The following is a 23,056-nucleotide window of genomic DNA, read 5'->3' on the forward strand; positions in this document are numbered from 1 at the left end:
CTGCAGGGATGTTAAAAATTACCTTGGTAAATCTCCAAAGATAATTCTGTGCCTTTGATCCCACAACACACAAATATCCACAAAGCTTGAATTCCGTCCCCAGACCAAGTAACGCCACGCGTGTCGATTTTACCTAGTTTTGTGCCTCCTTGGTCCCCGTCATCATCGTGGCATAGGACTTCTTAGATCTCGGAGAGTGCTGGACATTTCCCCGGCTTGCTCTTTTTGTGAGTGTGTTGGGAAATCATTCACAACACCTCCTTCGCTTCAGTAAGTGACACAACCTGTTTGCAAATGACAAGTCCCTGGGGCTGCTTATCTGGGAACTACTTGACTCTCAGGGAAAAGATCTGCCAGCAAGATTTGGAAAGGTAGGCTGGGAGAGAGCCTGGCGTGGCTGAGAACATTTTATAAAGACTCCTACTGAAGTCTTAGTTTTCAAACAAAAATAGCATAAGCTCATTTCAATGAAAAAAAAGTCATCTCGTGGAACTTAAGAAACAACAACAACAAAATAACAAATAAAAAGAAACAAAAGCAAGCAGATTCTGAACTGTAGAGACCACTGGTGGTTGTGGGACAGGGAGAGGGGGAGAGGGACGGGGAGAGGCCTTGACGGGAGTTGGGGTGCACACAGGGAGATGAACACTGCGTCGCATATGGAAGTGTTAACTCTCTATATTGTACACTTGGAACTAAGATAACACTGTGTGTTCATTATACTTCAATGAAAAATTAAGAAATTAAAGGAGTTAAAAGAAAAAAGGAAAAAGCATACACACATGTGGATATGTGTATGTGAATATAAGCACACAGAAACATACATGTGCACACCTACGTACAGTGAGTCTACAAGCAGACTCACACCAAACTGTGGAGGCCGAGAAAAAATAAGGCCATCCCACCTAAAGTTTAGCATTAACACAAATACAGCCATCTTAGGCCCCTGTGAATAAGAGCTGAACTTTATGGGAAAAACTGCAGAATGTCCTCAATGTCCTCAGCAGAGAATCCCATATCAGAAAGACAACAGAGCCCACTCCCGTGGTAGAAAGCCCCATATTAGAATGAGAACAGAGCTCAATGCCCTTGAAAGCCCACATCAGAATGTAAACAGAACTTGAGAAATTCTTCCACCCCTTCTGAAAATCCCCTAGACCAGCCTATAAAAAACCCAGCTGTAACCCACTTAAGGGTTCAAGTCCCTGCTCCGCTGTGTCGGGTATACTTGGACCCAAGCGCGAGCTTGCTAATAAACCCTCGTGCGCTTGCATCGGTGTTGGCTCCTCGGTGGTTTCTCGGATTCGCAATCTTGGGCACAACACAAACCCTTCTCTGGATGACAGAAGTGTGGAAGGAGGGAGCGTGTGTCCTGTACTGGAGGCACCTGTATACTATTCTCGTATTTTTAGAAAAAGCATTTAATTTTAAAAAGAATGCAGGTTTTTAAAGGAAAATGGATTTACATAAAGAATTTTTGTTACAAAGAACTCTAAACAGGGGCACCTGGGTGGTTCAGTGGTTGAGCATCTGCCTTTGGCTCAGGGTGTGACCCTGGGGTCCTGGGATCGAGTCTCACATCGGGGTCCCCACAGGGAACATGCTTCTCCCTCAGCCCATGTCTCTGCCTCTCTCTCTCTCTGTGTGTCTCTCATGAATAAATAAAATCTTTAAAAAAAAAAAAAACCTCTAAACATTAAACTAAAACTCCAGATTACATTTAGGCCTCTGATTTAATCATTAACCTAGTCCCCTCTTAGCTTCTCTTGAATGTTCTCAGGCCCCACCTGCTCCCCAAGCCAGTGGTTTACAAAGCAAATGTAAACAGGCCACCAGAAACCACCGGAGCTGCCAGCAGCCCTACTCACGCTTCCTGTGTTTCCACACGAGCCTAACTCTCCGTCCTGCCCTGCCCCGCATGCCGAGCAGGCCATCCTTTGGAAGCAGGCGATCCTGCCCCTGTGACCCTGCTGCTCCGTGATCGCTTATCCCTGAGCTGGTCCCACACGGGATCAGCAGCTCCTTGAGCCTGGCCTGTCTGTGCTAAGCTGAAAAGAAGTGAGATGTGTGGTTGGGCCCCCGGAGGCAGCCTGGCAGCCAGCTGCACAGAGGGCTCCCCACATTCTGCTACTGTTCCGAGTCCTGCTCTGCACTGGCCACAGACAGACGTGCGGTGGAGAGAAGACAGGGCCCCCTCCCCAGACGGCTGGGGCCTGCTCTCAGGGGTGGCCGGCATGATCAGATGGTGCTTTCTGCCCCCCGAGGAACAGAGCCCCCCTGTCTGGGAGATAAACCACGTCCCTACTTATGCTGTTCAGTCAAGAAGCAGCTCCTGCCCCTCTGTGACAGGGACGCGCAGTGGGACTGCAGGCCACGACGGGGTGGGGAAGTACACTTTTGCTCTGTGGAGGAGAAATCAGGCTGATGATGTGTTTTGAGAACCCGGAGGGATTGTGACTCACAAGGTGAGTAAGAATTCTGTGCTTACAGCGTGGGCCTGGGTTCGGCCAGTGGGGCTGCATGACGGGCGTTCCCAAGGAGGATGCCCAGCTGCTGTGAACCCAAGAACCTCTGCACGGAGACGTCTCCTGAGAGTTCTTAGCCAGCCGAGAGAGGGTAGTGCACCTGCTGGGGCGGCTGGCCTTCTGAACTGGACAGCAGGTGGGCCCCTGGACTCGGGACCGAATTTTCTTGGGAAAATGAGCTGTGTGGGGGTTCTACAAGCAAAATTGGGTTTTTCCAAGTAACCCCTAATATCTTGGTTTTTAAACATGTTATGTTCAGCCTATGTCATGGTATTTGCTATATCCCTGGTGGCCATGGCTTGAGCTCTGTTTTGTGAAGTGGGATGGGAGCAGGGATTTAAGGGGCGGTCACGCTCCTGGCCTTCAGACAAGTTTCTTACCTGCATCTTTCCCTTGCCCCTCAGCAGACTGGATGGGCCAAGCAGCCCTTTCACTGCCTCCCCAAGGCGGTTCCTTTGTGTTCTGAGAGCTGCATGTTTGACCCCTTCTCAGCAGCTCTTTACTGAGCACCCACTGGTGCCGTCACCGTGCCGAGGAGCCTCTGGTCCTCCAGGTCTACCGCAGAAAATATGATGTACAGTTTAAAATAAACCCATAGAAAAGCCTTCCTCTGCTGCACTCAAGGTGGTCGGGGGCTTGAAATGTCTGTGCACGTCCTGCAGCCTCATGGGGGCTCTGGCGTCTGGAGGAGCCGTGGGTACTCTGCAGGGGGCCAGGCGGGGAAGCTGGGGAGCACCCGGGGTCTGGCCATCTGCAGCCAGGGGGCCTGGGGTCTGACCGGCGTTTGGCCCTGTGTTTATACTCTGCATGCAGTAAATATTTTTGGATTTAGAACATCGATTCTACCAGAATAAGAGAATGCATAACTTGTGAGCGTAACCTTCCCAGAAGGGACTGAACATTCTGTGAGTTCCACTATAAAGTCATTTACTGATGTGGCCTGGTGTCCGGAAGAGCCAATTTATTGAAACTTTTGCAAGCCCCTGTGCTTCTGGCATCCAAAGTTAGGATTGGTGTCACTTACCGGAGCTCTTCCTTATTACCACACGCTTTCAATAACTAAGCAGCTATAACTTCTCTTTCATCTTAGTGAGGGGTCTCTGAAACCTTGTCTCTTGTCCTTCAGACCCACTCCCAAAGAATAAAGATAGGTGTGTGTATGCATGTCTCTATGTGTGTGCTTACGTGTATATGTGTACTTACATGTGTGTGCACATGTGCATATATGTAGGATATATATGTAGGGGTGTGCATGCATGTATGAATATGTGCACACAGATGCATGTGTGCATGCACAGATGTCTGTGCATGTGCATGTACATGTATGAGTGTGTGCACACAGATGTGTGTGTAGGTGTGTGTACGTGTGAGCATGTATGGGTATGTATGCATGCACATATATGCATGTGTATTGTGCATGTGTGTGTGCACATAGGTGTGTGTGCATGCATATCTGCATGAAAGTGTGTGCATATTTGCCTGTGAGTATGTATGGGCATGTATGGGTGTGTGTGTGTGCATGCACGTGTGTGTGTGTGTGTGTGTGTCAGTGTTTACCCTGTTCCTCCCTAGCTGGTAGGCAATGAGGGGAGTGAGGGAGCAAGCATAGTTCAGGGCTGGGTTTATTACACAAATGATGTACTCCGGATATACCGCCAAGCTACCTGTTTCTCTTACCACCTCACCTACCTTCACTTTCACACGCGAGTCCACACAACTACCTGGGATTTGGGCAACAAGGAAAGCTCCCCATCAACCTCACGGTCCTTTGTAAAATATGTTGTTTTTCAGTGACAACACGGAACTGTTTGCCATGGGAGCACAGGGCCGGTTATAAAATCCCCCAGGAGAGGACTTGCCGTGAGGATCCCCCCATGTGACATAGATGAGACAGTGGTTCACTTCCTCATGACCCCCAGCACACTCACGATGACCGCTTGCACCTGTGCTGAGGCAGACCCGGCCATCCCCTGCCACCGTCTCAGGTCGAGCGGCTGAGCGGGAGCTGTGTGGCTCCCCAAAACCAGCTAGATGTGGGGAAGTCAGCTCCGATCAGCTGACCGGCTGAGGCTCCTCTGAGCGTGGATGTCTGATGGTGGGGCGCCCATCCGAGGCCTGCCGGCTTCTCCCCAGCAAAGTCCAAACCCGCCACCTTGACGACTCCGTGCACACTGGGCACAGCGCTACTGCAGCCACCAGAACAAAAGCTGTCCCAACCTGTTTGGTGCTTGGCTGTGACATCACATGCGTGTTTACACGCGAATCCAATGGTAAGACTGGACAGTGTCTAATTCCTCTTTCTCAGGACATTGGAGGACCAGCATCTGCACTTGGAGGTAGACTGTTTCCTCCCGGGAGTGGGGCTAAGCCTTCTCCCTAACCGAAGGCTAAAATGCCTGTCTCCCCAAGAGCGGTATCAGGAGGTCCCAGGTCACAGGAGGTGCACGGGAGGGTGAGCAGCCCCGGCGCAGCTGTCCCTGAGCCTTGTGAGAGCGCCACTGTTAGGGCGACTTGACCTGCAGGAGGAAGGCAGCCTCACCGCGGGGGCCGGGACCTCCCCCGCTCCCGTGTGCCCTTCTAGCAGGCAAGCCTGGGCCCCTCCAGGAATGTGCCCTCACCACAAGCCGACCATGTGTGAAAATGCACACTTCTTGGAGTGTTAGCTGCCCGACCTGGCTTGACCATTGAAGTGGCCCCCGCCGGACGCCTCCATCTCTAACGCGCCTCCCTGAGTGTTCTCGAGTGTTCTTTGAGTCCAGGGAGCAAGTGTTGGAGGCCTGCTCCAAGTGCCAAGTCTCCTCGTCGTCTTTTATTGAAAATGAAGTCGGCCACCTTATCGTGTCCTGCATGCATGCTAGTTCCAGCTCCTGGTCACGGAGGATGTGGGCCACCTTCTTCTGACCTAACTTTGCACGGGCAGCTCCAGGGGGGCAGGATTGATGGCTACTGCAGCCTCCTGGGGCTCCCCTTCCCCACCCTGGGATGACCTCCTGGTGGAGTTACAGGGACTTCAGCTCCAGTAGAAGCCTCTAGAGAGTGGGTGGGTTTGCAAGGGGCAACACACAGGGCTGGTGTTCACTTTGGATATGATTCCCAAGCTGGCCCATCACAGCTGAATCTGTGTTCCCTACTGTCACCACCTCAGTGAAGTCAACGTGAGGGCCCTTTGATGGGCATGTCCAGGGCCAGCCGTGATAGGACGGGTTGCCAGATTCAGCTACTGCTCTACTTCCATAGCAAGAAAACTCATTTTTTAGTTTTTTCCTTCAGTTGCATCCCTAAGCAAAGGCTGCTTCAGTTCTGACAGTCCCAAAGCAAAATTCTTAGGACAGAAGGAGGCAGATTAGGACCAGCCCGAGTCAGATTTCCACCACCGGTCTGATTTCACCCGTGGGGTGGGGTGTTCAGGGAGCACTCACCTGGCACAAGGCCATCCCTGTGGCTGGGACACGGCCGCCCGGGGAGAGCATGCATGGTCCCAGGGCCAGGCGACACCCAGCTGGCTTCCCCTGCAGATAGACCTCGGGAAAACTCTGATCCCCGACCTCTGTGTGTGAGGCCGGCGGGGACGGCTTCCCTTCTCGGGAGAGTCACGTTTGGATTCTCCCAAGGATCTCTGTCGGGGGAGAGCTCATTATACCAGTTCTTTCTTCATTTATCACTCAGCCGCCAGCGATAGTGGGGCCTGAGGAATGTCTGCTTTATGTTTTCAAGCACCAAAAACATACTATAAACTTACTTGCAGTATAACTTTGCCTCAGAGAAAATTCTACCAAGAAATCCTGTTTCTCTTCTAAGGTTTGAATCCTCAATCCCGGGTGCGCCGTCTATATTCCCATCGGACCCAACGTGCTCACGTCCTGCACCATCAGTGACCTCAGTGGGGACTGTCATTGGAAGCCCCATGTTTATCTCTGGTCTGAAGGCAATTGTATCTGCCTCACCTGGAGTCCTGCCTGCAAACGTGATTTTTCCTGCAACCCTCTGGCACTGTGCGACCCTGCCCCACTCGTGTCCACTAGTGACGGCCGGCCAGGCTGCGCCACGGCTTCCTCCCACCAGCTGCTTCTGCGAGAGCTTGTCGCATTTGGCAGCTTCTCATACTTAGATCCCTGAGTGCTATTTACTCATCTTGGAGGGCGTATTTACTGTGTGCCAGGAGCTGGGGGAGGATCCAGACACGCTTTCTGGGCGTTAGGGATCCAGGGAGGAAACAGCTTTAGTTGTCCAGATGTGCACAAACTGGCTCCCAAAGAACATCCAAATCCGGCCATTGCCAAAGGCATAGAATTTTCAGGGATCTTTGCCTTTCCCTGTCCCTCTCCAGGAAGGTCTGGTGAGGGATTTCAAGGTTTGCTTTTCAGCTCAGGCTCACTCTGCATTTTCTTGGAAGGCCCAGCCAGGAAGGAATACTGGATTCCCACCAAAATGCCTCAGCTCACCCGGGACCCTGACCCTGGGCTGGCCCTTTGGAGTTGTCCAGCCAGGCCTGGGAGGGAGTGGGGGTGGGGGTGGCCTCCCAGGCTGGGGCCGGTCCTCACGGGGCGGCACTCCCAGTGGTAGGGACAAGGCCACTGTCAGCTTCATCAGGCTGCATTTACTGCCTCATCCCTCCTGATAAATAACAGGTGACATAAACTGAGCCAGCTGGTATTCTCAACACTTGCAATTTTTTATGTCTATAGTATAATTTATAATGTTTAACAAAAGCCTGTTGACACCTCCATTGAGATGCTGTGCATTTATACACTAATACAACATGATGTCAGCACAGACTTGAGGAGAGGCCGGGGTCATGCCAGAGCTCAGGCCAAGTTTGAGATGGAAAGTGCGTTACAGTTACTAGCCCTGGTCATTTGATCTGTGGACCATCGCAGGCGCTCATCTCCGGAACCGTTGGTGTGAAGCCAGCCTTCTAACACTTTCATTGTTGGATAAAAGTTAGCATTTGACGATTTCCGTTGTCTCCAGGAGAGGCGATTGTTGCTCCTGTTGCTCCTGTTGGAGAGGACATCCTCCAAGTCATTCTGTTTCTCCTGCGGGTGTCCCGTGCGTGCATCACCTAAGGCTAGGCTTGGCGCTGAGGACCGTGAACTCCACTGACTCACCCCAGAAACGTTCCCTCCTCTCTCAGCTTGGGGGCAGCTCCTGGGTTGTCAGGGGTCTGGGCTCCTTCTGTCCTGTCCTCACCTGGCAGCTCACAGTCACTCTCTTTCTGGCTTCAAGAGGCACCCAAATACCCTCCACACAGCAAGGAGGACGAGAAGGCTGACCCCTGCCGCCCAGGACCTTCTTGGATGCTCTCCTTTTCACAGTCTCTAGAGACCCAGAGAGAAAGATTTTTCAACCCCCAAAAAGGGCCCAGCAGCTTCCAGAATCTGTTCCCAGTGATAGATTATGTAAGTCCTTGTGGTTTCCTGTCATCATGGGGTGTGAGTCTGGGACTACTCCTCACCCTCCCAGCCACAACTTCTTTGAGACACAAGCCAGATGTCACCCGGTGCCACACAGATGTGGGTGCCACAAGGATGTGGGTGTCCACCCCAAAGCTGGGGAGCTAGGGCGTTCTTGCAAAGAGTCTGAGCCATGGCTGGTGCAGGAGTTGGAGCCAGCCCTGCGTGTCCCTGGCAGCCCCACTGCCCAGATGTCCCCAGGCTGCACTGCCCACCAGGGGCCCCAGGCTTAGACGAGAGGGTGCCGGAAGTGTTTTACTCAGTGTGGCAGGTTCAAAGCCTGGGTCCTGAGTGGGCAGTGCAGAGGTCCCCAGCATGGGTGCCCTGTCAGAAGCACCTTCACCCCTGGTGTCTTTGTGGGCAGGAGCCTTATATCAATGTCTGCTGACTCTGCCTGGAAGTCCCTGACCACTCGGGTCTGGGGGACAGCCCTGCTGCTCACCGTGTGCATGCTTCTATGGCTCAGCAGTGTCTGTGCTCATCCACTGGGCATTGGTAAAGCATGATTTCCAAAAACATAAAATCATAACTCTCATGCAAATTTTCAACAGACACGTATCACAGATTTTATTCACATCATTAATCAATGGGGGAGCCAGACTGTTACAACTAGTTCAAAAGAGAATTGGAAAAACAGAACACATACAGCTGGCTCTTGAATTGGGGGGGGGGGGGGTTGGGGCACCAGTCCCCTGCCCAGGTGAAAATCTAGTTATAAATTTTGATCACTCACAAAGCATACTAACAGCCTGCTGTTGACCAGAAGCTTTACCAATCATGTGGATGGTTGACTATCACATATTATACAAAATATAATTCTTTTTCTTATGACAAAGTAAGTTAGAGAAAAGAAAATATGAAAAGGAGAAAATATATTTACAGTACTGCAATTATTGAAAAAAATCCATATATATAAGTGGATTCATGCAAAGCTGTGCTGTTCTAGGGTCAACTGTATGTTTATGTGTGTGTGTACACATATAGCACAAATACACATACAGAAATACAGTCAACAATGTTGAAGTAAATTTTCTTTTTTTTAAAGATTTTGTTTTTTGAGAGAGAGAGAGATCGAGAGAGCAGAAGCCAGAGGGTGCAGCAAGAGGGAGAAGGAGTAGCAGGCTCCCCACTGAGCTGAGATCATGACCTGAGCTGAAGGCAGACACTTAACTGATGGAGCTAGCCAGGTGCCCCTGAAGTAAATATTCTAATAGATGTGAAATCGGTTAAAATATCTAAGAAAAAAATAGCATTGGGGGTGATCTTTTCTACAGGAAATCTTTGCCTCTTTACTGAACAAAACTCATTTTGCTTTACTGTGGACAAAAATAATTTGCATTAGCATCCATTTTCAGTAAGCTAGCTTATTATCCCTGCAGACTTGTACAATCGTAGAGTCAGTAAAAGATCGATCCATGAGGCACACACTCCTGTAGAACCACTCCCGACGGCTTACACCCAGTCTCAGTATTTTGCTGAAAGGACACCAGACCATTTGTTTGTCTCACTGCTAAGTCTGGGCAATTTTTCCTGCCAGCAGCTACCTGGCCAGGTGATTTACATAGATTATTAATAATGTTCTTACGCCAATCCTAGGAAGTAGAGGTGTTGCCCCACCTAGCACATGAGCAGTATAGATGTAGTGAACTTACAGTTCCCCAGCCAGTCCTATGTCTCTGGAGAACATAACTAGTACAAAGATATTAACAGTCAGGTGACCAACAGTTGGTAGAGGTAGAGTTTGCACCATACCCGTAGGCATGCTCAGAGTAACAGAAAAATATGGAATAACAGTATGAATTTTTAAAATAAGGGCAGCCCGGGTGGCTCAGAGGTTTCGCGCCTGCCTTCAGCCCAGGGCGTGATCCTGGAGACCTGGTTTCGAGTCCCACGTTAGGCTCCCTGCATGGAGCCTGCTTCTCCCTCTGCCTGTGTCTCTGCCTCTCTCTCCACTCTCTGTGTTTCTCATGAATAAATAAATAAAATCTTAAAAAAAATAAAAATAAAAATAAAAACCATTTGTGAAAGAAGAAAATGAAAGCGGAGAGCTAGCAATGAGGGCTATTAGATGGTAGACGAAGGCCCAACCCCAAAAGCAGGTTTCCTGACCACCCGAAAGCTGCTTCTCTGCTCAGGGCTCTCCTTGCACGTGATTTCTGTTTTGTCAAAGACATTCTGCTCTTCAGTCTGTGAGACCGACCCATGAAGGGCACGGGTAGGGCTGGGCCTTGGCAGTCTAAGGCAGAGAGTGCAGACTCTGACCTCATGTCGGAGCCTCACCTTTTTTCTAGCACACTGTGTCACCTGCACAGTTACAGAGGTTTTTTACGGCCTGCAGATATCCGTGGTCTGAAGTCTCGAGTCACAGACTGGCTTCTGATAACCACAGGTGCACCAGAGGACCTAGGGGACTGACCCACACGGGGTGGGGGCATGGCGGGGGCATTAATCGTGGCTGTCTTCCAGGGGTCCTGGCCTCAGGCAAAGCCCCTTGTCTTGTGTGACCTCCTTTAGGCTTAATGAAAAAGAAGTGTTTATAAAAATGAAGTATTCTTTCAGAAATATAGAAACTAACTCAAATAGTTTTCAAGTATGTGTGATCTAGGATAATCTTCAGTAGATAAAAACTAGTTTGCATTTTATGGCTTTAATTGAAATAGGCATGTCTTCAGAGTCATTGATAATCAAATATAATGTGATGTACAACTTTTATTCTACCTGAATTTACTGAAAGTCAAGTGCACTCAAGTTTCTTCTCTTCCAGAATTTGTCAGCAGGAGAAATAACTGAAGATGACGGAATGTCTCATAATGTCTCATTAAAATTTTCACGAACAATCTACCTATAACCACTAAGAGCTAGTAAATTAAATAGATATGAGATAAAAGTCTCCGAACATACTTTTCAAGAATAATTACATTTTATGGTATGTCTACTTAAAAATATTTTCCTAAATCTTTTTGGTAACTTGGAACCTTAAAATTTTAGTGAATTAAATGGTACAGTCACTAAATACCTTGATCTTTTCCAAAGAAGTTGAAATACTGAAATGCAGATTATCTACTTTTAGAGAGGAACGGAAGCTATTTGAGCCTATTCGTAAACATTTTTGCATAATGTTGAAATATTTACTATGAGCAAGAATATACTTCAGGAAATTATGAGATGTATTTATAAACCTGCCAATCCCCAGAATCCCAGTGTAACAGAGTCCACGATTTTTTCTTGGCTTTTAGTGAAATGAAGGATGTTAAGGGTTAAAATGTGGAATCACTACGTATAATTAAAAACCACTAGAAATAATCAGAGTGAAAGAAAAACTCTGTCTAAGGGAAGTAGACTGCCTTTTCATGAGGAAAGGTGTGAAGGACAGGTTTGTTTTTGGCGTTGTTAAGGAGAAAAGTGAGTAATTCTGTCCCAAGGTGGAATGACTAGCTGTTCCAGAATGAGGAACAAACCCTGAATGGATATAAAGACATTGTAGAAGGTTTGTAGAAAAGGAAACGTGGAAAAGGAATTTTGCATGTGACCAAGCTGGCTGAGGTCACAGCGGATTTAAGTCGTTAAAGAATGAGTCTTGCTATCAAAGTACATGGGCGCAAAATGAAAATTTGTTTTTCTCTTGTTAAGAGAACAAAGTTTTCTTGGACGATTGGTCTGCTTTTGATAAGAGATTGTGAAATGGTTTTCTTTACTTTTCTGGTAACCTGCCTGGAAAGCAAAGATTGCCTTTGTCACCAGAGTGTCCTGACTTCCCATCCTTGTCTGGTCTTTGAGTGTGTGGGATGACGGGTCTGCTCCACAAAGCATCTGAGTCTTCTTCATAACGGTGTAGCCTTCTGTATTTGCCTTTAGCAATAAGTTTGGTTCTTTAGATAATTAAGCATTTTCCATGTCTACATTCAGCTGGGTTCAATAGATAATTAAGCATTATTTCCATAATGACCTGTGATCCTATTTGATCAAATGTTCAAACTTTCTGACATTTTGACAACTGTCCCAAATCTAGCTCTACATGGAGTATTTGTGACCTCAGACTAACTTGGAGATTTCCCAGAAGGTCCCTGGCCGAAGAAGAGATGTCGAGCCAAGCACGCCTACGCAGCATGTCGCTTCGTGGGGAAGCGCTGTCGAGCAGGAGGTGATGTAGCCGCCCTGGGTTACGTGGGCTTGGATGCTCGTTACCAGCCTAGGAACCCAGAAGCTGTCTGAGCTTCGTAGAGCTTTGTCAGTACCCAGCTTGTCCACTTACGATCTTCATTTGCTGACCGCCACAGCAATAACTACATTTCCTTATCAAATGCACTCTTATCATATCTTTAATCATAGCCATTTAAAAATAGCCTTTTTGCCATTTGCAGCAACTGCTTTGCTCTGATGTTTTGGCAAAGGTGCCTCATCTTTGCAGAACAAGACTGGACTTGAGCCTCTCTGCAGGGGCCACACCAGGTCCCACCACCACCCAGGGGGCAGCCAAGCCGGGGACTTGCACCTTAGGTCCAGGTCTCACAATTAGAAGGGCTCCTTGAAACACTGGGAACTCTCACCAGCTACAGACCTCGAATTAAAACTGACTAGAGAGGTCACGGCTCTCCCAAGGTCACAGATGCGGACCTTCATCCTCAACATGAAGCCTTTATTCCTCCCTTTGCTTTCTTGCTATTTTATTTTTCTGTCTGTTAATGCAAGGAAGACAAAGCTCCCTGAGTCTGGTAGCCATCGCTGAGTCCCCCACCAGGGCCGTTGCTGCGTGACAGAGGTCCCTAGGCTTTCTTGCGTAGTTGGTTTTAAATAACAGGTTGCTTTAAAGTCCGTATCAGAGCAGTCCACCTGCTGTCCCCGGATCCAGCCACTAGTGTCCTAGCAAGCGCAAGAAATTGACAGACTAGCCACTTGGCCAAACCAGGCTGATGCCCCTTTGGGCACAGTCTTCAATTTATCTGATACCAGTTGTGTGTCTGTATCCCTCTTGTGGCCGTCGCTGTGGCCTCGCGTGCGCTGTGTTCTCTCCGGGTCTGAAGCCGGAGTTCCCGACCTTGGCAGGACAGCACAAGGTCTCATGCACGTAGAGAAGCAGAAACCAGTGAACAGCCCAGCAGCTATTCAGACCTGGCCTCGTATCCTATGAGTCTCACCAGAAGACCAGAGCCACTCAACTCGGATGCACCCTAGAGTGGCGCTAGTGCTAAAATCTCGGTCAGCCCCTCACGTATGGAAGATAAGAGGAGACAGAGATTGTTAACTTTATTCCTCAAGGAGGCCAGGTGGGCGCAGGGCTGCCAACCGCTTTTGGTCTGTTGCTGCCCAATTGAAATCAATGTTGCTCAAATCAACTCGTAAAATGGTTCCTATGCCTCAGTTTACCTTGTGTCTTCCTCACATGGCTCTTCAGGTTCTCCACCTCTGGCAGATGCTTGATAAATCCAGACGGTGGGGAGGAATAACTTATCCACCTTATACAACTTCCAGTTTTATTATGCAGATTTGCTAAAGTTGACATTGTTCAATCGCCCAGAGGGAAGGAGGAGAGGTCTGAATTTCCAGCTCTCCTTCATAAAAATGATGCTTGACCTTGGATCGTGTAGGGGAGAAAGAAATTTCTTCCTTTACCCTCCTAAGCTCTCAGCTGGAAATCCCGAGACAGGTTTACAAGGGAAAACCAAGCACGTGTGCATGGGAGACACCCAGGGAGAGTGGCTCAGAGCTCGGGCTTAACCACCATCATTAGCTAAAGACAAGAGGAAGATGGGGTGGGGCGAGCAGTCGTGGGCAGTGGCCAGGAGCCAACGCGGTGAAGCTGTTGTCTTCTCCACTGACAAGATCCTTGTGACTGCGTGTCCTCTCTTCCTAATGCAGGAGGGAGACAGCCCCACAGATGGAGATCTCCTTTACAAATATAATTGTCCCCTACAAACAGGCAACTTCTCTGTTTCAGAGTTTCCCCGTAGCTGCTGTTTCGCAAAATAATCCTTGTGCCAAAGAGGCATTTTTGGGGTGGTGTGTTGTGCAGCTGTTCAGTGGGGACTTTCTGGTACCTGTGTCCCCTGCAAGCTCCAGCCCTCGTTTGGGGTCCAGACTCACCCTGCACACAGGAGGCCCCGCCAGCCCCATCCACCCGCTGCACAGAAGCATGGGCCTGGGCAGGTCCCCACACATGCCCGGTCTGGGAGTCCAGGTCCCCAGGCACTCCGGGCCTTGCAGTTTGTTCTCCCGGGAGCTGGTGTGACCCCAACTGCGTGCTCCACAAACACAACTGCTCACGGTCTGCAAACCAAGCCTGCCTCAGGCTTTCTTGACTCTCTTTAAGACTGGAATGATTGTCATTCCCAAACGGCAGGACCAAACCTGTGGGGAGCTCCTCCTTGCCTGGTTAGGCACATGAAGACTTTTGAGGAGAAACCTCAATCAAAGCAGGGAATAAAGCTTTGAATGGCACAGTTTTGTTTGGATGTAAGGGTGCCCCCTGCCTTCGCTGGGGACAGCAATTAGGATGCGACCATCATGCATTTAGCGCTTTCCCCGTAGAGCACACAGCTTTCATTCTCATCAGCAGGTAGGAGTCTGTCCCCGTCCTGGCTCCATACTCTGCAAGTCCTGTAAGGGCACCGTCCGTCGGCATGAAGGGGCCCATGCGGGCGGCCACAAGGCTGCTCCCCCAGGCAGGAGGTTATTCTGCTGAGGGTGGGACCCGGTTCTCTGCTTCTCAACATCGAATACGCAGCTGTCTCTGTAGCTTCCAAGACAGAGGAGCTGGATTTGCAGACCCCAAACTAGTGGGTGGCCAGGAAAGGCCAGGGCAGGAGCTGAAGGACACGGCCACTGGGGTTCGTCCAGTGCAAACGTCCAGTGCGCAGCTTTCTCGAGCTCACGACGGCCTCTGTTTTCTTGGACTTGTCTGAGAACGTGTTTTATTCCACGACTTCACCATAAATTGTGTGTTGCCGGGTATTAGTTTTAAGGTATTATTCCATGTGATCTTATTTTCCCAGATTCAACCAGGATCCTTGGGCATCTCACCCAGGCCAGGGTGCCGTAAGCTCTTGCAAACACTCCCCTCCGCTGCCTCTGTGGCAATGCCCTGCCTGAAGCAAACTATCCAAATATTTTCTGCAGACGCCCTGTACATCTTGGACACATCGTTAGGGTCCCACTCAGAACAGAATCAAGGGGAAAAAAAAGTACAGAATCAAGGAGAACGTTTTCTGATTCCTGGAAGCCCGTAGCCTAAAATGGTCACGAACACAGGACAGGACGTTAGCAACGCATGGCAAATCTGAACAGTACGACCCGTTCTGTGCACAGTGTCTGTGTGTGAACATCTGAAAGATGGTTTTCAGGAAGAGTTTGAGCCTGGGGGGCCCAGTGACACCTCCGGCTGGGTGTTACTGAACAGACGGCCCCCCAGGTCCCTGAATGGTCCCACGCAGAGTGAGAATGTGTCAGCAGTGTCAGGAAAAGGCCTCCTTTTTGAGTCTTATGAAACTTCTTAGCTTTGGGGAAAAAAGTTCTTATCTTGCCTGCAACTGATAATATTCTCAAATTCCTGCAGCGGCAATGTTCCTGGAGCCCATCTTTGTGCCCTTTGCCCTGATCCCAGAGAATTTAGCTTAGATCCAAATTGAAAGAAAGACGCCTCTTCGGGGTACTAGAGCCCGTGGCTCCGGGGAGCCCCATGTGTGTGCAGAGTCCCTCAGGACTGAGGCTGGGCCGCGAGCCTCCTGAGGGCCGTGTGTCTCCGTGGTCTCAGTGGGAGGGAGTGCATGTGTAAGCCAGGGGAAACCGGTTGGTTTGGCAAGTGTGCACACTTCTGTGACTTCCCCAGAGCCAGGCCATGGCTTCTGACGGCTCAGAAGACACTAAGAATGGGCCATCGGCCCGAGAAGGGTTAAACCCCAGGGCAGGGGCTGCACTGCACCTCTGTGAGCTCCGGGGCTCAGGGGGCCCCACCTTGGCCCGCCCTCGCTATAGGAGCATCCAGAGCCGAGGCAGCAGAGAGGCATATGCAGAAAAACTCTCCATCCTCTCCCCATGAGGAAGGGCAGGGCGATTCTCAATTCAGGACAAGTGCAGACTTGCCCCAGAGAGGGCACCTGAGGACACACAGAGCCAACCCCGTGCACACGGCCCCTTCTCCCCTGTGCACGCTGCCCTCTTCCCCGATGCACACCACGCCCTCCCTCCTGTGCACACCACCCCTTCTCCACTGGGAGCCCCGTCCCCCACCCCCATGCACACCACCCCAACCGGTCATACCGCCCCTCCTCCCTGTGCACACAGCCCCCTCCCCTGTACACCCCTCCCCCTCCCCCTACTCTCCCCTGTGTATTTGCCTCCCCATCCATTGCCCCCCATAGGAACTCAAAGCCCTTCTCTTCTTCTGTCCTTTGACAGAGACGCTGCCGGAGCCCAGATTCTAACAAACCTCCAAGTTCCTCATCCCGGGCTCCCCCATGACCCCTGTCCTTTCTCTCCTGTCCCTCTGTCTTTGCTTCTGCAGGGCTTCAGCAATGACCCTAAGATGGCAGGCTGCGTGGGATGTCCTGGGGACGGGGAGTGGCCACCAGGGGTCAGCACAGCCCACGTCTGGGGTGCAACTCCTGGACAGCCTTCTGTGTTTTGGGGGCAGCCTTGAGAATCTTCTGGAAGAAGGAAAAAGATCCAAAGGTTTTAGATGGACGGATAGAACCCTCACAGAGCCCGACATCCTGAAGCAGCAGCTGCCCCAGCAGTGACCAACATTCCCCCGGCCAGCGGCTGACCCACAGACAGGGAGGAGGCGGCGGGGCCAGCCTCTGGTCCTGGTCCTGGTCCTAACAGGGAGCCCCAAGAAAGGGGTTTTGGCAGGACAACGGGAACTTGGCACACGCCAGCTTCACAAGACCCACATACACGGACAGTGTTAGCCCTAGTGAGCTTGTCAGAGGGTGTGAGGGATGCCCTGAGTGTGTGCAGGGTGAGGCCACTCACCAGGGTGAGGCCAGAGGTGCCAGAGGTCATCCATCCAGCCACAGATGAGGCCTGGGCTTGAACCCAGGTCTGTGTCCACGGTGGAGGAAGAGATTAACTGCCCACCCCCCTGACAGGGTAGTTTACAGGACGTAGCACCAAATGGCTTTCCCATGGAGCCGGGACGCAATGTGTGAGATGGAAGGACCACGGGGTAGGGGTGTGTAAGTAGGGCAGCAGAAGGAAATGACCGTGATCTGTAACCAGGCTGCAGATGGACACGTGGTCACTGCACCTGGAAAGTGACTGTGATCAGTAATCAGGCTGGAGATGGACACGTGGTCACTGCACCTGGGAAGTGACCCTGTCCTGTAACCAGGCTGCAGATGGACACGTGGTCACTGCACCTGGAAAGTGACTGTGATCAGTAATCAGGCTGGAGATGGACACGTGGTCACTGCACCCGGAAAGTGACCCTGCCCTGTAATCAGGCTGCAGATGGACACGTGGTCACTGCACCCGGGAAGTGACCCTGCCCTATAACCAGGGTGCAGATGGATAGGTGGTCCAGTGTGTGTGTGATGCACATGCGGTGTACAAGTACATGTGTGACATGCATGCGCTAAATAGTGCATGTAATATGTGTGCAGGGTGTGTGTGATGCACATGCCGTGTACAAGTGTGTGACACGTGTGTAATCTACAAGTGTGATATGTGTGTAGTGTATGGTGTGTGTGTGACACATGTGTGGTGCATAGTGTATGCATGATGTATGTACAGTGTGTGTGTGTGAGATGCACATATGGTGTATAGTGCGTGTGTGATGCACGTGCAGGCCTCATGGCCAGTGGGAGAGCTTCGTGCGGAAGGACCACTGTGGATGGAGTCGAGGGAAGCCAGGCGCCCAGGGAAGGGCCGGGCAGGCGGGGGCTGGGCGGGGGTCCGGGTGCCCGGGTGGCAGCCAGGCAGGTCCTGGGGTCTGCTGCGCAGCACAGCGACCGCAGTTAGTAGTACCGCTCCGTACCCTTGAGTTGGCTCGGGGAGTAGATGTTCAGTGATCTCCCACAGGAGAAACAGAGGTACGTGGGTCTGGGGATGAAGGGTTAATGAGCTGGAGTGTGGGAGTCCGTCCCCGCAGGCACCCTGTCACAACGTCACGCTGTGCACATCACAAGGACAGTTTTCACTTGTCATCTATTCCTCCACGAAGTTGAGTAAAAATCAATTACTTTTTTAAAAACGGTGGGTCCTGCTCCAGGGGAACCGGGCCAGGGGGCTGGGGGCGTGGAGACACAGGCTGGGTGCCAGCCTCAGGGCCCGCGTGCGCATCCCGCAAGCACCCGTGCCCAGTGATCCTGCCCGAGTGTGAGCTCTGCCAAGACGCGTATCACACTATCACGGTGACTCGCTCGGGCTCCGCTGGGAGCAGCGCCATCACCCACACCCTCGTGGGACTCGAGCCCTCCCATTATTCGCTGGAGGTCCGACAGGGAGACTCATTGGTCCTGGGTTCTGATTTCTCTCCCACTCCCTGCACCAAATGAAATGGGGGGAGTACCAGTACCCGGGGACTGGAGCCGGGCACCTCCCTCACGGAAATACCCCACACGAGCAGGTGTAACAATATTTATTCACTCAGGAGCTGAGTGAACTAGACAGAGGGACAAGCTGCCTCGAGGTAGGGAGACAAACACTAGTCTGGCCCCCAGGAGGCCAGACCCTGGCCACGGAGCACCTGGAGCTTTCATGTCCTTTGATCTTGGCCTGACCCCAGCAGACAGGCCTCACTGCTCCCCACCCCATGTGGAGGAGAAATCGAAGGCCCCTCATGTGTTCAGGGCCGTGTTAGCCCCCCAGCACAGAAACCCTTCTTTCTCAGTGCTTATCCAAGGGAACTGGCAACGCCATGCTCCTGGCTGGTCGGTGACCTTCTCTGAGGTCATGCTGGGGTCCCTGGGTGTCCCCACCCTTACACTCCTCCAGGCCACAGATTCCTTCTACCCCCCCCCCCCATTTGGCCAGAGAATGAGGAAGGAGAGGCAACCTCCCTCTTTCGGAAGGTTCCAGAAGCTCCCAGCCAGCAGGAGCGCAGGCTCATCTGTCTATTTCCCATCAGCCAAAATCAGGGCCGTGGTCTTGCCAGGCGTGGGGAGGCTGAGGGGGGAGAGTGAGGCCCCACAGGGGGCTGTCAGGGCCGCACACCCAACCTCGGTCAGCCTGAGGCTTTGCCCACGCTCTTTTGGACCCCAGCGTCCTCCCCTAGAGAGGGGAGAAAATTTAGGAATGAGAAGGAGAGCACCGTGGATGAGGTCTATGAGAACCCCAGCCGGGCAGGGGTCTGAGGACGGCTGTGGCCGAGGAGCACCTCCCGGCACAGTGGGCACCTGACCAGGCCCCAGACATCAAGCTGCAGCCTCACCCTCCCTGTCCTCCCTCCCCGTCCTCCCTCCCTTCCCATCGCACCCCTGCCAGTGGGGTAATTTCGTGAAGCGGGTGGGAACACAACAGGGCAGAGAGGGACGTGCGGTGAGTGAAAGGATGGTTTGACCGCCTCGGCCGGACTCCTGCCACAGAGGGCAGCGCAGCCTCCGGCTCCAGTGAACCCCGTGTCACCACACCTTCCAGGTCAGTCTCAAACACAGCTGCGGGGCCCGAGCGGCCTCCCAGGGACCTGGAATCGGCAGCCGTGGCCAGGGCTTCCTGCAGACTGCGTGCACACTGGCTCTCCCAGAAGACCTTTCCAAGCAGCTGGTGAGTGTTGGACCATTCCAGTTTGTGCTCCTTCTCTCACTGTGCCCAGAGGCCAGGGAAGAATGTGCTGGATCGCAGCCGCAGCGAAACAGGGCAAGCCCTGCCGAGCGCTATTTCCCAGCTAACAGGCAGGGAACTGGGATGTATCCAGCTGAAGCCCCAGTCCCGGCCTCTGCTGCCCACGTGGTGACAGGCAGGAGGCCCAGGCCCCCTCCCTCCTGGCTGAACTCCCCATCCCCTGCGCAGAGGCGGGGAGGGCAGGGCGGCTTCCAGACCCCCAGGTCCACGTCTTCAGGGAGCTCGAAGCCAACACGAGGCTCTCCAGAGTCCAGTCGGGGTGCACACCCGCTCTAGGCCTGAGATGTCCATGGAGAGAAGTAAACAAGCCCCTAAAGGCCACGGGCCATGTGCTGCCCGCAGAGTCCACTCATCTCAGCAGTGGCCCACAGGGATCTGACCTGGAGGGCGCTCATCGGACCCTCCCTCTGCCCTGACGCCCATGACAACAACCTTCCCTCCTGGCCCGATAATCACAGATTTAATCCTTTGCTTGGCTCAGAAGTAATCATTATTTCAGGCTTAAGAAGTCTGGACCCAGCTTATTAACATGCCGTTTCTGCTCTAAAACGGAGAATCCAGTAGCTGTCAAGGAGGTATGGTGTGAGGGGCCTCCAGAAACGTCTCCACTCATCCCTGAATTTTTTGTTTTCTGAGATCTCCCCATTAGAAAGGATTCTTGTTAGACCTTTAGGCTTTTGTCTTTTTAAAAGTATTTTATTTTGTTTATTTGTTTATTTTTTAGAGAAGGAGAGAGACAGAGGCGGGGCAGAGGGAGAGGGAGAGAGAATCCCAAGCAGGCTCCTCTCCCAGCACAGAACCTGACTCGGGGCTCGATCTCAAGAACCTGAGCTCATTGGGCAGCCTGGGTGGCTCAGCGGTTTAGCTCCACCTTCAGCCCAGGGCCTGATCCTGGAGACCCAGGTTCGAGTCCCCACATCAGGCTCCCTGCGTGGAGCCTGCTTCTCCCTCTGCCTGCGTCTCTGCCTCTGTGTGTGTGTGTGTGTGTGTGTGTGTAATGAATAAATAAATAAAATCTTAAAAAAAAAAAAAAAGACCCTGAGCTCATGACCTGAGCTGAAACCAAGAATTGACGCTCAAACCGACAGCCACCCAGGCGCCCCTGAGCTTTTGTCCTTAAGAAGTCCCGACAGAAACAGCCTTGCTGCCAAGGACGGGGACTCGGTGAACAGCCACCTGTCCACGTTCACCAGACTCACACGCCTCCACCACAACAAATATGTCACGCTGCTCCTTTACGATCTTCGGATGGATTCATAGACAGCACAGCACGCCTGTCTAAAAAGCAACCTAATAAAATAAATAAATAAACAAATAAATAAATAATAAATAAATAATAAATACTTAAAAATAAAAAGCAACCTAATGCCTTCATTTCTAAATGAAGGAGAAGCAGAAGGAAAGTAAATGTGGTTAAGGTTTGGCGTTAGCCTGACGGTCCGTGGGCGCCCAGACTAGACCTGGCTCTGGCTGCGTCTGGGACAGTGTTCTCCCATGAGACTCGCATTTGAATCTGTGACTCGCTGAAGCAGATGGCCTCCCCCTCGTGAGCAGCCCTCGTCCAACCTCGTGAGGGCTGGAGAGAACAAAGGCAGAGGAGAATGCTCCCTCTCCCTCTGCCTGGCTGTGGCACTGGGGCTTCTCCTCCCCGCCTCTCCTGCCCTCGTGCTGGGGGTTCCACCGCTGGCCCCAGGTCTCCAGACGGCAGGTCGTGGGACTTCTCAGCCTCCAGGACCACGTGAGCCAACGCCTCTCATAAATCTCCTCTCCCGGATAGCTTGATCTATACCCTATTGGTTCAATTTCTCCAGAGAACCTTATGTGATACTTCAATAAAATAATGTGCATTTTTATAGCTGAACACCTGGGTACAATAACGCAGAAGATTCAATGGTCGCCAGGTACAGTAATCAAAGCTGCAGACTGACACCAAGATATCACATGGTGACTCACATAACGCACATTAGTGGAAGTTCCAAACAAAGCCCACTGCAACCTGCCTTCAAGTCAGGTGGTTGTGCATTCCAGGTCTGCTCAAAGCATGTTAAGGTCGTGCATGAAGAGTGTGGTTAGTGGGAAACAGGCTTTGATTCTGTGCATTTCTTTTTTACGTTTTTTAAAATTTAAGTTCAATTTGCTAACATATAGAATAACACCCAGTGCTCATCCCATCAAGTGTCCTCCTCAGTGCCCGTCACCCAGTCACCCCCTCCCCCTGCCCACCTCCCCTTCCACAACCTTTTGTTTGTTTCCCAGAGTTAGGAGTCTTCCATGGTTTGTCTCCCTCTCTAATTTTTCTCACTCAGTTCCCCTCCTTTCCCCATAATCCCTTTCACTATTTCTTATATTCCCCGTATTAGTGAAACCATATGATGTTTGTCCTTCTCCGATTGACTTACTTCACTCAGCATAATACCCTCCAGTTCCATCCACGTCAAAGCAAATGGTGGGTATTTGTCGTTTCTAATGACTGAGTAATATTCCACTGTATACATAGACCACATCTTCTTTATCCATTCATCTTTCGATGGACACCAAGGCTCCTTCCACAGTTTGGCTATTGTGGACATTGCTGCTAGAAACATCGGGGTGCAGGTGTCCCGGCGTTTCATTGCATCTGAATCTTTGGGGTAAATCCCCAGCAGTGCAATTGCTGGGTCGTAGGGCAGGTCTATTTTTAACTCTTTGAGGAACCTCCACACAGTTTTCCAGAGTGGCTGCACCAGTTCACATTCCCACCAACAGTGCAAGAGGGTTCCCTTTTCTCTGCATCCTCTCCAATATTTGTGGTTTCCTGCCTTGTTAATTTTCCCCATTCTCACTGGTGTGAGGTGGTATCTCATTGTGGTTTTGATTTGTATTTCCCTGATGGCCAGTGATGCAGAGCATTTTCTTATGTGCTTGTTGGTCATGTCTATGTCTTCTTTGGAGAAATTTCTGTTTATGTCTTCTGCCCATTTCAAGATTGGATTGTTTCCTAGGTGTTGAGTTTGATAAGTTCTTTATAAATCCTGGATACTAACCCTTTATCTGGTATGTCATTTGCAAATAAATATCTTCTCCCATTCTGTGTGTGCAGTTAGAAGCAGGTTTTCCACCCGTGGGAATATCCTAGCGACAGGATAGTTAGCATCCTGCATCCCGCTCCCCACCACCGCCACCAGGGCCCTGAGAACACAACGCCATGCCAAAAATGTCCCCTAGGAGGCGACGTCACACCAGTACAGAAGCATGACGATGAGCCACAGCAGGGGCAATGCTGGTCTCCAGGAGAAAAGGATGAACAAGGAGAAAAGACAGTGG

At 51.2% G+C, this 23,056-nt stretch overlaps 1 protein-coding gene and 1 long non-coding RNA gene across 5 annotated transcripts in view; one reads left to right on the forward strand and one right to left on the reverse strand.

Annotated features, from left to right (window-relative positions):
• UNC93A (unc-93 homolog A) overlaps positions 1-2,439 on the reverse strand; it is a 39,958-nt gene extending 37,519 nt beyond the window's left edge. Inside the window, exons 1-2 of one of the 4 annotated variants that reach the window (XM_077899723.1) lie at positions 2,306-2,439; positions 134-284 (exon numbers count right to left, since the gene is read on the reverse strand). The gene's annotated coding sequence lies outside the window, so the exon portion shown is untranslated. Of the gene's footprint in view, positions 1-133 lie in introns of all 4 variants that reach the window. The other 3 variants (XM_077899724.1, XM_077899726.1, XM_077899727.1) reach the window with 3 other exon arrangements.
• On the forward strand, positions 1,844-15,256 carry LOC144315291 (uncharacterized). The gene is made up of 3 exons (XR_013381038.1): positions 1,844-2,661; positions 10,743-10,904; positions 11,988-15,256. It is a non-coding gene; the product is annotated as an uncharacterized LOC144315291 (long non-coding RNA).
• The last annotated feature ends 7,800 nt before the right edge of the window (positions 15,257-23,056 follow it).

This window comes from Canis aureus, chromosome 1, assembly GCF_053574225.1.
Source record: "Canis aureus isolate CA01 chromosome 1, VMU_Caureus_v.1.0, whole genome shotgun sequence".
Classification (NCBI taxonomy): domain Eukaryota; kingdom Metazoa; phylum Chordata; class Mammalia; order Carnivora; family Canidae; genus Canis; species Canis aureus.